Raw genomic sequence first — 10,659 nt, 5'->3', positions numbered from 1 at the left:
ACGGTGGACCAGTGGGTCTCCTACGCCATGCAGCAGGCCGCCTCTGCCACCGCCAGCCCCCTGCCCTGCTGCCCGGGCCCTTACGACGAGCTCAGCGGCGGCAACGACGACCAGCAATTCCAAAGCCCGGCGGCTCCAATAGACGAGGCGGACGATCCGCCTGCACAGAGACGGAGGTTGACGGCCGACTCCGACGACGACAGCAGCGTCGCCGTCTCCACACTCCACAGACGACGAGCTCGAGGATGGCCGTCATGGCCATCGACCGTGGTCGCAGTGCGTTGAGCCGGAGTACACCGTCCCGAGAGTCCTCTTCTCCTGCGCCGAGCTGCGATCGCTCTCCCTGGGCTCCTGCCAGCTCTCCCCGCCGGCCGCCGCCAGCCTGCCGTCCCTCGTGACCCTGCTCCTGTCCAACGTCCCCGACCCCGGGGCCGACGTGGAACGGCTCATCGCCGGCTGCCCGCGCCTCGCCGACCTGACGCTAGAGGCCTGCTACGAGGTGACCACGCTCACCGTCGGCGGCGGCGCGCGGCTCCGGAGGCTGGCCCTCCGCTGCTGCCACAGGCTGGCCACCGTCGCCGTCGACTCCTCCGAGCTGCGAGCCTTCGAGTACCGGGGCGCCGTGCCGGACGCCGCCGCCTCGTTCCTCACCATGCGCGGCGGCGCCGGGAGGGTCGCCTACTGCAAGGTCGACATCAGCGAGGCAGCCTGCGCTAGATTAGTTCGGAAGACACATTCCCGTGCCCAAGCAACTCCTTTGTTCTTCTCCTTTCGAGTAGTTGTCAATGGCGGAAATAGTAGGATCTGCCGTGGCAAGCGAGGCCGTGAGCAGAGTATCATCCTTACTATCCGGCGACAAAAGTAGCCATGAAAGCTTCGAGGACAAAGCCGAGAGATTAGAGATGGCAGTGCTGAAGATCCGGAGCGTCGTTGCCATCTCGGACGATCTCCATATCTCCCACCTCCCGTTGCTGCACTGGAAGGCAAAGCTGGAGCGTATCGCCCAGGAAGGTGATGACCTACTACACCTGCACAAGAAGAGACACTTAGAGTGCAGTCGTGTCAGCGATAATACACCAGGTAACTCCATTTCTCAGTACTTGATTCAAGCGGCCAAACGATTTGTTCCCTTTTGCTGCAATGAAGATGAGCTGAGTGACAACACGCTGCGGAGATTCGAGAGGCTCGCTGATGGTACGGACAGCTTCTTCAGGTTGGTACAGTCTGCCGGTCACCCAAAGAAGTCCGTGCTTTTGCCGTCGCTAACCGGGTCCTTGCTTGCCGGAGATTCAGTTGAGTTCTCCATCCAAAGAAAAAGTGCCAACGACCATATTATGCTTTGGCCATGGCTGGATCATGCGAGAATGGATTGGTGGCATGTCTCAGTGTGTCACGTGAAGATGAAGTTATGTGGCAAGAAGTGAAGTGCATCTAGCCCGATAGATGCTTATGGTAAGTTTCGGTGATTAATGACATTTCATATGAGACTAATCTAATCATTAATTTTTTCTTCAAAACACACGTTAGTCGTATACGGTTGTCATTAATCACCGAAACTTACCATAAGCATATATCGGCCTAGATGCACTTCAATCTCCCTCTTTTTGATGATTGATGACAACACAAAGTAGAGATACAAAGATATAAAATTGAAACACGATCAACAAGCATGCATTACTAAAAATAAAGCACATGTAGGGACATGTTAACACAGAGCATACACAATATCCAAATAACATGTCCATACACAAAATCCAGGAAGATCCAAATCATGCCACAAACCACCAAGCTCCCCCTATCTCTACTCCCCCTATCTATCTCCCCCTTTGGCAACAAAGCACCAAAAAGGAAGGCGATCTAGTCCTGAGCTGGAGAATGCGGGGTCTTCGGGCTCGGTCCGGTGGAAAACTGAGCGGCGGAGTCGTCGGCGTCGTCGTCCGTCCAGTCGTCGTCGACCGAAGAGGACTTCTGCTCGACCGGAGTCGTCGGAGCAGCAGAAGTACTGGAGTAGCGGTAGCAACTGGCTCGGCGACGACCGTGGAGTCCGTCGGAGGAGCAGACATGACGGGAGTCAGGTCTGGCTAAGTGGGGCGCACAACGGACGGACGGAGCACCTCAGGCTGTGAGGGTGACTCAAACGTGAGTGACTGAGCTGAGGGGTGCTGTAGCTGATGCAGAACCTGCTGCTGCCTGAGGAACTCTGCATGCTGCTCGGCTGTCCAGACACTAGGCTGTGGAGCATGAGCCGGAGCAGTAGTGGAAGTAGGAGCAGGGCTGGCAAACAACCCGGCCTGAAGAAGTGGCGACATCGGGAAGGACGCCAAGGGTGTCTGCACAAAACCGCCAACAGGTGGAGCAGGAGCGGTGGGGTCGAACTGAAGCTGCTGGGGTGTAGGGAGCTGAGGCTCAGGCAGTCCAGTGTGACGGTACAGCTGACCGAAGCATCCCGAGAAAAAAGTGAACATCTGCTGCTGAATCTGGGACTGCTGCTGAAGCTGTAACCTCATGGCCTCCTGCTGCTGCCAGATCCCCTCAAGTACTAATGTCCGGGCCTCCTGCTGGCGAGCCTGCTCGGCTTGCATGCTTAGCGGAGCTGCAGCAAACCGGTCTTGCTGGTCAGAGAGCCTCTGAAGAATGGCAGCGAGTGCATCGGACTGTGTGACCTGTGCAGTGGTAACAGGAGGAGCAGGGGTGCGGGCTGCACCAGAGGATCCTGCCTCATCATGAGCACCTCGAGGGATGGTAACAGTGGGTATGAAATCCTCGTCATCCTCCAAGTCCTCTGAGTCTGTGACCAGGTAGTGTGGGAGCTGGGCCTCTGCTGCTGCAAGTGAAGCGTCCTCAGCTGCAGTGGGATCATCCACAACTCTACCCTCAGCCAAAACACGCTCATCCAGAATCCGCTGTGCCCTGCGCTGGCCTCTCGGGCCACGACGACTGTCTCGAGGAGTAGTAGGCGAGTAAAAACTGAAGTGCATCCTCGACTGCTCCAGCTCATCCATATGCTCATTCTGACTGAGCTGAGCGAGTATCCAGCAGATCCAATGAGCAAATGGATGGCGATGGTGAACTGTCATCCCATCTAAGATCACGTCCTCTAGCTCGCAGATAAAGAAGTCGACGAGGTCAAAGTCTCGTCCTGTCATGATATACAGTAGAAGCCACTGCTGCAGAGCTGTAATCCCCTCGTTGTATCCAATCCGGAACAACAGACTCTTCCTCAAAGCTAGGTGTACGGAGTGAGCTACGGGAGTCAGTCTGTCCGGTGTCCTCGGTGTGCCAGGCAGAAAAGGCTGCTGAAAGAGAACGCTGACCTCCTCGTCAGACGGTGTGTGAGTCTCATGAGGACGACGATGAGGCATTGTGTTGCCATAAGGCTGATAGTGCAAGAAGTGTGGCTCCTCGGCAATCTGAACACCTAGCAGGGTAGCCAAACGTGCTCGAGTCAATCTGTAATGCCTCTGCTGGAACATAAAGTCAATGAACTGCCGGTCCTCCTCAACAAATAGGGTGGCGTAGAAAACGCGAACCCACTCTCTGATGTACCGAGACCTCTCATTCAGCAGAGCTGGTAGACCCTCATATCTCTCAAACAAAGGGAGGATAGGAATGCCTCCTGCTGCCACGCGCATAGCCACCCAGTGAAGCATTTTGTGCTCACTGATCATGATATCCATCTGGGTATAAGCATGGTAGAAAGATTCCTGGAGCAGAGTGTGAAAGAGACAGTCAACTCCAACGTCCCTCTGCTCGGGAAACCACTGCTCTGGGGTGACATCTCAATCTCTTGACCCTAGGTCCTGGAATGCCCCGAAGATCAAGCAGCTCAACCTGTGGAGGCTCCTCCTCTACACCACTGTCCTGACCAGCTGCCTCTCTCTCACTGTCACGGCCTGCTGCCCTGTGAGTACCACCACCTCGAGTCCGTGGACGTGAGCGGGACTCAGGTGTGGTCTGAGCTGTCTGAGTACGTCCTGAGCGACGTAACTGCTGCTGTGGCTCCCCCTGAGCCTGAGGATCTCTGATCCTGAGTGAACCCTGCCTATCTGCTACATCTGCAACTACCTCTGCTCGCTCTCGCTCTCGGTCCTCACGAGTGCGCTTCTTCTTCTGCACAACCTGCTTGCCCTTGCCCTTCTTGTCTCCTGCCATCTGTCAGAGAGAATCGATAGAAGATAATGGAATTAAAACAGTGAATTATGCATATACGAGTTATCCACTAAAGGAAAGAATGTCCTTAAGCAAAGCAAGGAAAGATATGAGCCTATCATGGTGAGATCTGGTGGATAACAACTCACTAACACCCTAAAAGGAATATTGAAGTGACGAGATTCGATGTGAGTGAGCAAGGCAAGGATATAAGTAAACATGTGTGTAAAGGATAAGAAAACTAAGATACATCACATGCTAGGAGGGGCAGCACCATACCCTTGCTAATCCGAGAATCGGTCGAGAAGAAAACGAAGAAAAAGCCTAAGAGGCAATTCCTCGAACACCTTGTGGGCACTCGAACCAAGGGTGGAGAGAACTCAAATCAGGCTTGAATGCTCGTGCGTGGGAGAAGGAGTGGAGCAGGAGGAGCTACGCGCGAGGAGAAGATGCGTCGGCGGCGGTGGTGAGCGGCGGCGCGGCAGAGGAGAGGCGGCGCGAGCGTGGCGCGGCTGCGCGCGAGCAGCGGCGGAGGCGGCGTGCGGGCAGCGAAGCTGTGTGCTAGCGGCGGCGGAGCGGTGGCGTAGGGGACTGGCAACGGCGGCGGCTTGGAGTGGAGAGCACGGGCGCGGCGGCGGCGGCGGCGTACGGGCGGTGGAGCGGGAGCACGAGCGCGAGGGACGGCGATTCGATTTGGAGCGGATGAAGACAATTGAGACGCTGACGTGTGGGGGCCGCGAGAAAAACAAGAGAAAAGGTGCGTGCGGGCCCGCAAACCCTAGGCATCGGAAAGACCGATGGTGCTGAAGATATAAGCATCGGTGTATCCGTCGGTGTAAAGTTGACTAGATCTGGTTGAGATGAAAACGTGGTCAACAGGGGCACCGGAAGAACCGTTACTGAAGCATCGGAGCATCCGACGGGCGTCGGTGCAACTGCAGGAGGAAGGTCTAGAGACGCTTGCACAGGCTAAAACTCCACGCAGTAGCACCGGTTGAACCGATTCTATGGCTTCGGTTCATCCGCCAACCATCGGATGCACCGGTGGCCGTCGGTGCAACGGTCGGAGGTTGTTCCAGAGACGTTGCAGAAGCTGAGCCACGAAGACTTAAGCACTGGTTGAACCGATGCATGGTAAACCAGGGCATCGGTTTAACCGGTGGTAAAGATAATTTTCTGATGAACTACAAACTCTACTTCTAATCGAAATTTCCAAAACCAAAGCCATAAACGCTCAATTTGGACCATTTTCAAGAGACAACCTCACCCCTCAAACACTCATACTTATAGTGCTCGCAAGCTTTTACATACACATAGGCAAATTAAGATCCAAGCGAGGTTTTAAACACAAAAACCAAATGTATGAGCCACTTTGCCTATGAATTTAGAGATTGAAACCTTAAGTTCGATAGGACGTGGCTCAATAGGCATGAAAGCGCAATATTGATCACATCACTCTTGTAGAGATGATATATCATATTTAGCATTAATATCTTTCTCGAAGTGTGATTTGCTCCCTTGTGATGCTACTAACGTGATGCAATGCCAATGCAAGGGTAGAAATTAAACATGGATGCATTCTATATGACAAGCACATGCATTGCAAAAATTTAAATCTATCTTGTCAAGTTTGAACCCTTGGCAAGCTTCTTTATGATGAACCATTCTTCATGCCATGAGTGAAACCAAGACCACCGGCTCATGCAAGACCCATGTTCATCACTATCTTGACAAGGTTAGACAAGCCCCTAGCATTTGTACATATAAAATGCATCTATATGACAAGGCAATTATATGACGTTAGAAGCATCTAGAACGTTAAGCTCACTTCGCAACCTACAAAAGGTGCTCTCATCTAGAGGTTTTGTGAAGATATCCGCCAATTGATCTTCGGAACGAACACCACAAAGTAGTATATCATTCCTTGCCACATGATCTCTTAGAAAGTGATGGCAAATATCTATGTGCTTGGTGCGAGAGTGTTGAACCGGGTTATTAGCAATTTTAACAGCACTCTCGTTATCACAAAGGAGCGGGATCCTATCTAATACTACACCATAGTCCAAGAGGCTTTGCTTCATGTAGAGGATTTGAGCACAACAAGCCCCGGCGGCAATATATTCCGCCTCCGCGGTTGACAAGGCCACGGAATTTTGTTTCTTTGACGACCAAGAGACTAAGGAACGCCATAGCAAGTGGCACCCACCCGATGTACTCTTGCGATCCACACGACATCCGACAAAGTCCGAATCCGAGTATCCCAAGAGTGTAAAACTAGCGCCTTTGGGGTACCACAAGCCTATGCTAGGCGTATGCTTGAGATATCTAAGGATCCTCTTAACGGCACTAATGTGTGATTCCTTAGGATTAGCTTGAAAGCGGGCACACATGCATACGCTAAACATGATATCGGGCATAAATGCGGTTAGGTAAAGAAGCGACCCAATCATGGAACGATAGAGAGTTCGGTCAACCGATTTACCTCCCTCATCCAAGTCAAGATGTCCATTAGTTGGCATTGGAGTCTTGATCGGCTTGCAATCATCCATCTTGAATTTCTTGAGAATATCCTTTGTATACTTTTCTTGATGGATGAAAGTCCCTTCCTTCAATTGCTTGTGAAAGGAGACCCCTCAAATTCGGAACAACCATGCGTGCCAAGGACTCAATTTTAAAGATTAAGGAGGTTTCTAGTCTCAAGTGTCATAAGGAGATGAAGGACACTTGATTTATCTAGGGTTTATAGTTTTTAGTTCTTGACCGTACTATTAAGAGGGGTTCATGAGTTAGTAGCTTGACTAAAATTGAGTTGGCCTTAGAAATCTTGCACACTCGCTCAAAAACAGCACAAGATGGTCAATAGAAGTTAACACAACGCTTGGAAGAAGAAACAATCGAAGTTACGTTCAAATCCAAGTCAATTCAGTTGAAAACAAAGAAAAACAGCAGCACTAGTTTAACCGATTCCCTAGCATCGGAGCATCCGATGTTTGGCGGAAGTTCCGACGCCCTGTCGGTCTATCTCTCTGAATGCAAGCAGAAATCAAATCAACAATCTCTATAGCACCGGTTGAACCGATGGTCAAAAAGATAAGCACCGGTGCATTAGATGTACTATGTTCCAGAGAGCATGTTTTGGTGGACCTCAACTCCTCTTCAGCACCGGTTGAACCGACGCTTCAGAATCAAGCACCGGTGCATTGGATATACTATGTTCCAGAGAGCTTGTTTGAGTTGATCAGTGAACCTCTTCAGCACCGGTTGAACCGATGCCCCTACGGAGCATACACCGGTGCAATGACGCAAGCCTGGATACTGTGTCAGAACCCCAACGGCTACTAATTGGACACAGAGAGACCGGTTGAACCGATGCTTTCACTTTCTAACCCGACGATTCTTCCGGTGGTCTCGATTTTTCTGCAGTGGACTTCCAACGGCTATGTAACTCCTTCCACTCTATATAAGGGCACCCCCTGGCTCATTTGAAGTGCCTTTGACACCCTGAATACCTGAGGCCACCCTTGAGAAGAAGAGCAAGTGCTTTGAGCAAAAGAGAGAAGATCTAGTACATTGTTTGTGCTTCAACCTTGAAGAATTCATCCTTTGCAAGTGTAGCAAGAGTGCTTGAGCTAGGGCCAACTGAGTGTAGGTCAAGTGAAGGCTTAGGAGCTTGTTACTCTTAGTGTTTGACGGCACCTAGCCGGTCTTGGTGATCGGGAGGTTCTTGGTGAGCTCTTGGAGTTTGTGGGAGCCCCAAGACAAGAAGATTGTACACGGTGTGAAGCTCGCCGTTCCGGAGATGGAGAAGGAGCATTCTTAGTGATCACTTGCTCCTTGGTGAAGCAAGGGAGCTATACCCTTGTGTGGGTGCTCCAACGTGGATTAGGGGGGAGCGTCAACTCCTCGATACCAAGGGAAAAAATCCGGTTGTCTCGTGTCCCTTACTTTTATTTCAAGCAATTAAATCCATTTGTTGTCATTCTTGCTTTTGATTGCTTGTAGATTGACTAGGACAACTTGCATGGTAGTGTGAACTCTTGCTTAGGTTTTGATCTTGCTAGTGTACAAACATCTAGACAAAATGATCATGATAGTGTGTTTACCTACCTAAGGACCTTTTGCTAGCGTGCTCTAGTGACTAGGTTTCAAATGTGTAGATTGGGCAATACTAGTCTAGGTTAAGGACTAGGTAGAAATTTGAAAAAGTCCCAATTCAACCCCCCTTCTTGGCCCACGATCCTTTCAAGAAGGCTTCAAGATGTGTGTTCTGTTCCGTCTATCGGAGGCATCAAACATATTGGCCACTGCTATGAGCTGCCTGGAGCTCTTGCCGCCTCAATTTGAGCTGCTTCCGTAGGCATCAGGGGACTAGTAACTGAAACAATAGGGAAAAGTGTTGATCGGTTCAATCTTTCAGAGAGATCGATATGGTGCAGTTATGACAACAATGATTGTGAATCATCTATGGTTGAGAAGGGCGACAGAGATACTGGAATGTTATCACTGCCTCATCCGGTTCTTCGGCTCACCATAGTTTGTTATGCCTCACCATCCATCGACAGGAAGGATGGCCTTCCTATTGAGTTTGAGTATCATGTGTCCCCCTGGCCGGGGTTCACGGCCGCCGGTGGCTGGCCCTCCCAGGCCGGGCGCGGCCCTCCCTCGTCGGGGCTCCGAGGCTCCTTCGCTGCGTGCAGCCGGCTCTCCATCTCGAGCGTGGCGCTGGCTGCCAGTGCTCCCTCCCGGCCGGAGCTCTCTCGCCGCTCCCTCGCCGGTCGTGGCCGCACGCTGGTGGTCTGCTCTCCGTCGCCGGCTGTGGCCGGCCGTTGGTGATGAGCCACCCTCCGACGCTCTTTTGCCGGACGCCGTGTGGGTGTTGCTGCTTCCGGTGACGGTTCCCCGTCTGTGGTGTGGCGGCCGTCGGCTCTTGGTTGGAGAGGGGTGGTGGCGAAAGCTCTGGATCCGCTTGCGGATCGATGACGACGACGCCCTCGGGCACCGTTTATCTTGTTCAAGGCGTCATCCTTATACCTTTTTCCTCCCTCTCCAGCTTGCCTTCCGGGTGAAAACTTAGACCATTTTGGTCGGACGACGGCGGCGCCTGTGGTGTCGTTTCCTTCTTGGAGGCGTTGTCTTGGAAGCTTTGTTGACGGCGGTCGGCGGCCATCTGCTCTCCTCGGAGAGTCTCTACTTCTGCGCGTGCCTTCGCTTCAGTTCATCTGCATCGTCCGGGTCACGTTTGGTCGTCTGATTCTCCTCGCTGGCGGATTCTTTGCCATCGTTTCCGATTTGGCGGATCCTTTGCCGCCGTCGTCGCGTTGGTTGAAGTTTGTTTTGGGCGGATGCTTTGCAGCCGTGGTTGTTGGTTCGGGTGGATGCTTTGCCACCATTGTTCAGTCATAGACCTTTGCACCCGGAATGTTGTTGCTTGCAGGTTCAGTTATAGAGTTTTGGGCCGTGGTGTGTATTGTGCCCTTTGTCTTCTCTGTGTTGCTTTGCTGCTGTTCGTGTTGTCGTGTATTTACTTGTTTGTGTGTGCGTTTTTTCAGTGTTACTTTTTTTTAGTCATTTGTGCTCTTGTGTTGGTCAAGTTTTGTTTGGCCACATCAAAGTTGTATCTGTAACTGCTTTCTTCTTAATAAAAAACGTGCTCAGGCACTGTCGCGAAAAAAATATCATATGTCCCCCTATCTGTTGCCTGAGAAGCATTCCAACCAGTTTGAGACGGTTGAGCATGATGTTATCTGGAAGCTGCTGCCCAAAGTTACAGATGGTTTCTATGATGCTGAGCTACAAGCCTTGCATTGCAAAAGGCAGATCTGGTGCCCACAAAACTCGATGTATTGTTCAGTTGCTCCAGCAATTTCACAGCCCATGACAATGTCGCAAGCGTACCTGATGGAATGTTCTGGTACCCCAAGCAGGAGGAGGACAGCCAAAACAAAATCTCGGTCCATTTCGAAGTTCAAGAAGATTGCAAAAACATAACTGGTATCATGATAATGTGGTATTAAGGAGAATGATCCACAAGGAAGTTGCATGCCTTCTCTATCTTTTTCTGTCTCAATGATGCATGGATGCGTGTTTGCCTCTTATTTCTGACAAAATACTACTCCCTGGAATTACTTTAATTTTTCAGTCAAGCTTACGCCCGCAGAGAAGTATGTGAATGAAGAAATATTAACTTAACAATAGGGATGTGCATCTCTTGATAAATCTTTGGAAACCAATGCAATCAGAATCAGATTTACCAAATGAGGGCCTGCGCGGAATGGGCATATATGCCAAAAATGGGCAGAGATGTATTGCTCTTTTGTATTGCACATTGGGCCCAATGTTTTGCTCTTTTTTTTTTGAGTAATAGGGTAGATTGCCCCCATCTTAGCCAATGTTTTAAATAGCCGGCTATAGACGGCTATAGCTGCTACGAATGGTAGCCACTATACCATTTAGTCTGCTAAAGCGGGCTGTAGCCTACTAAATGCCAGCTATAGTTCGCTAAACATTGTA

The sequence above is a fragment of the Panicum virgatum genome, chromosome 3N (genome assembly GCF_016808335.1).
Source record: "Panicum virgatum strain AP13 chromosome 3N, P.virgatum_v5, whole genome shotgun sequence".
NCBI lineage: Eukaryota > Viridiplantae > Streptophyta > Magnoliopsida > Poales > Poaceae > Panicum > Panicum virgatum.
Note: the sequence above shows the minus strand (reverse complement) of the source record.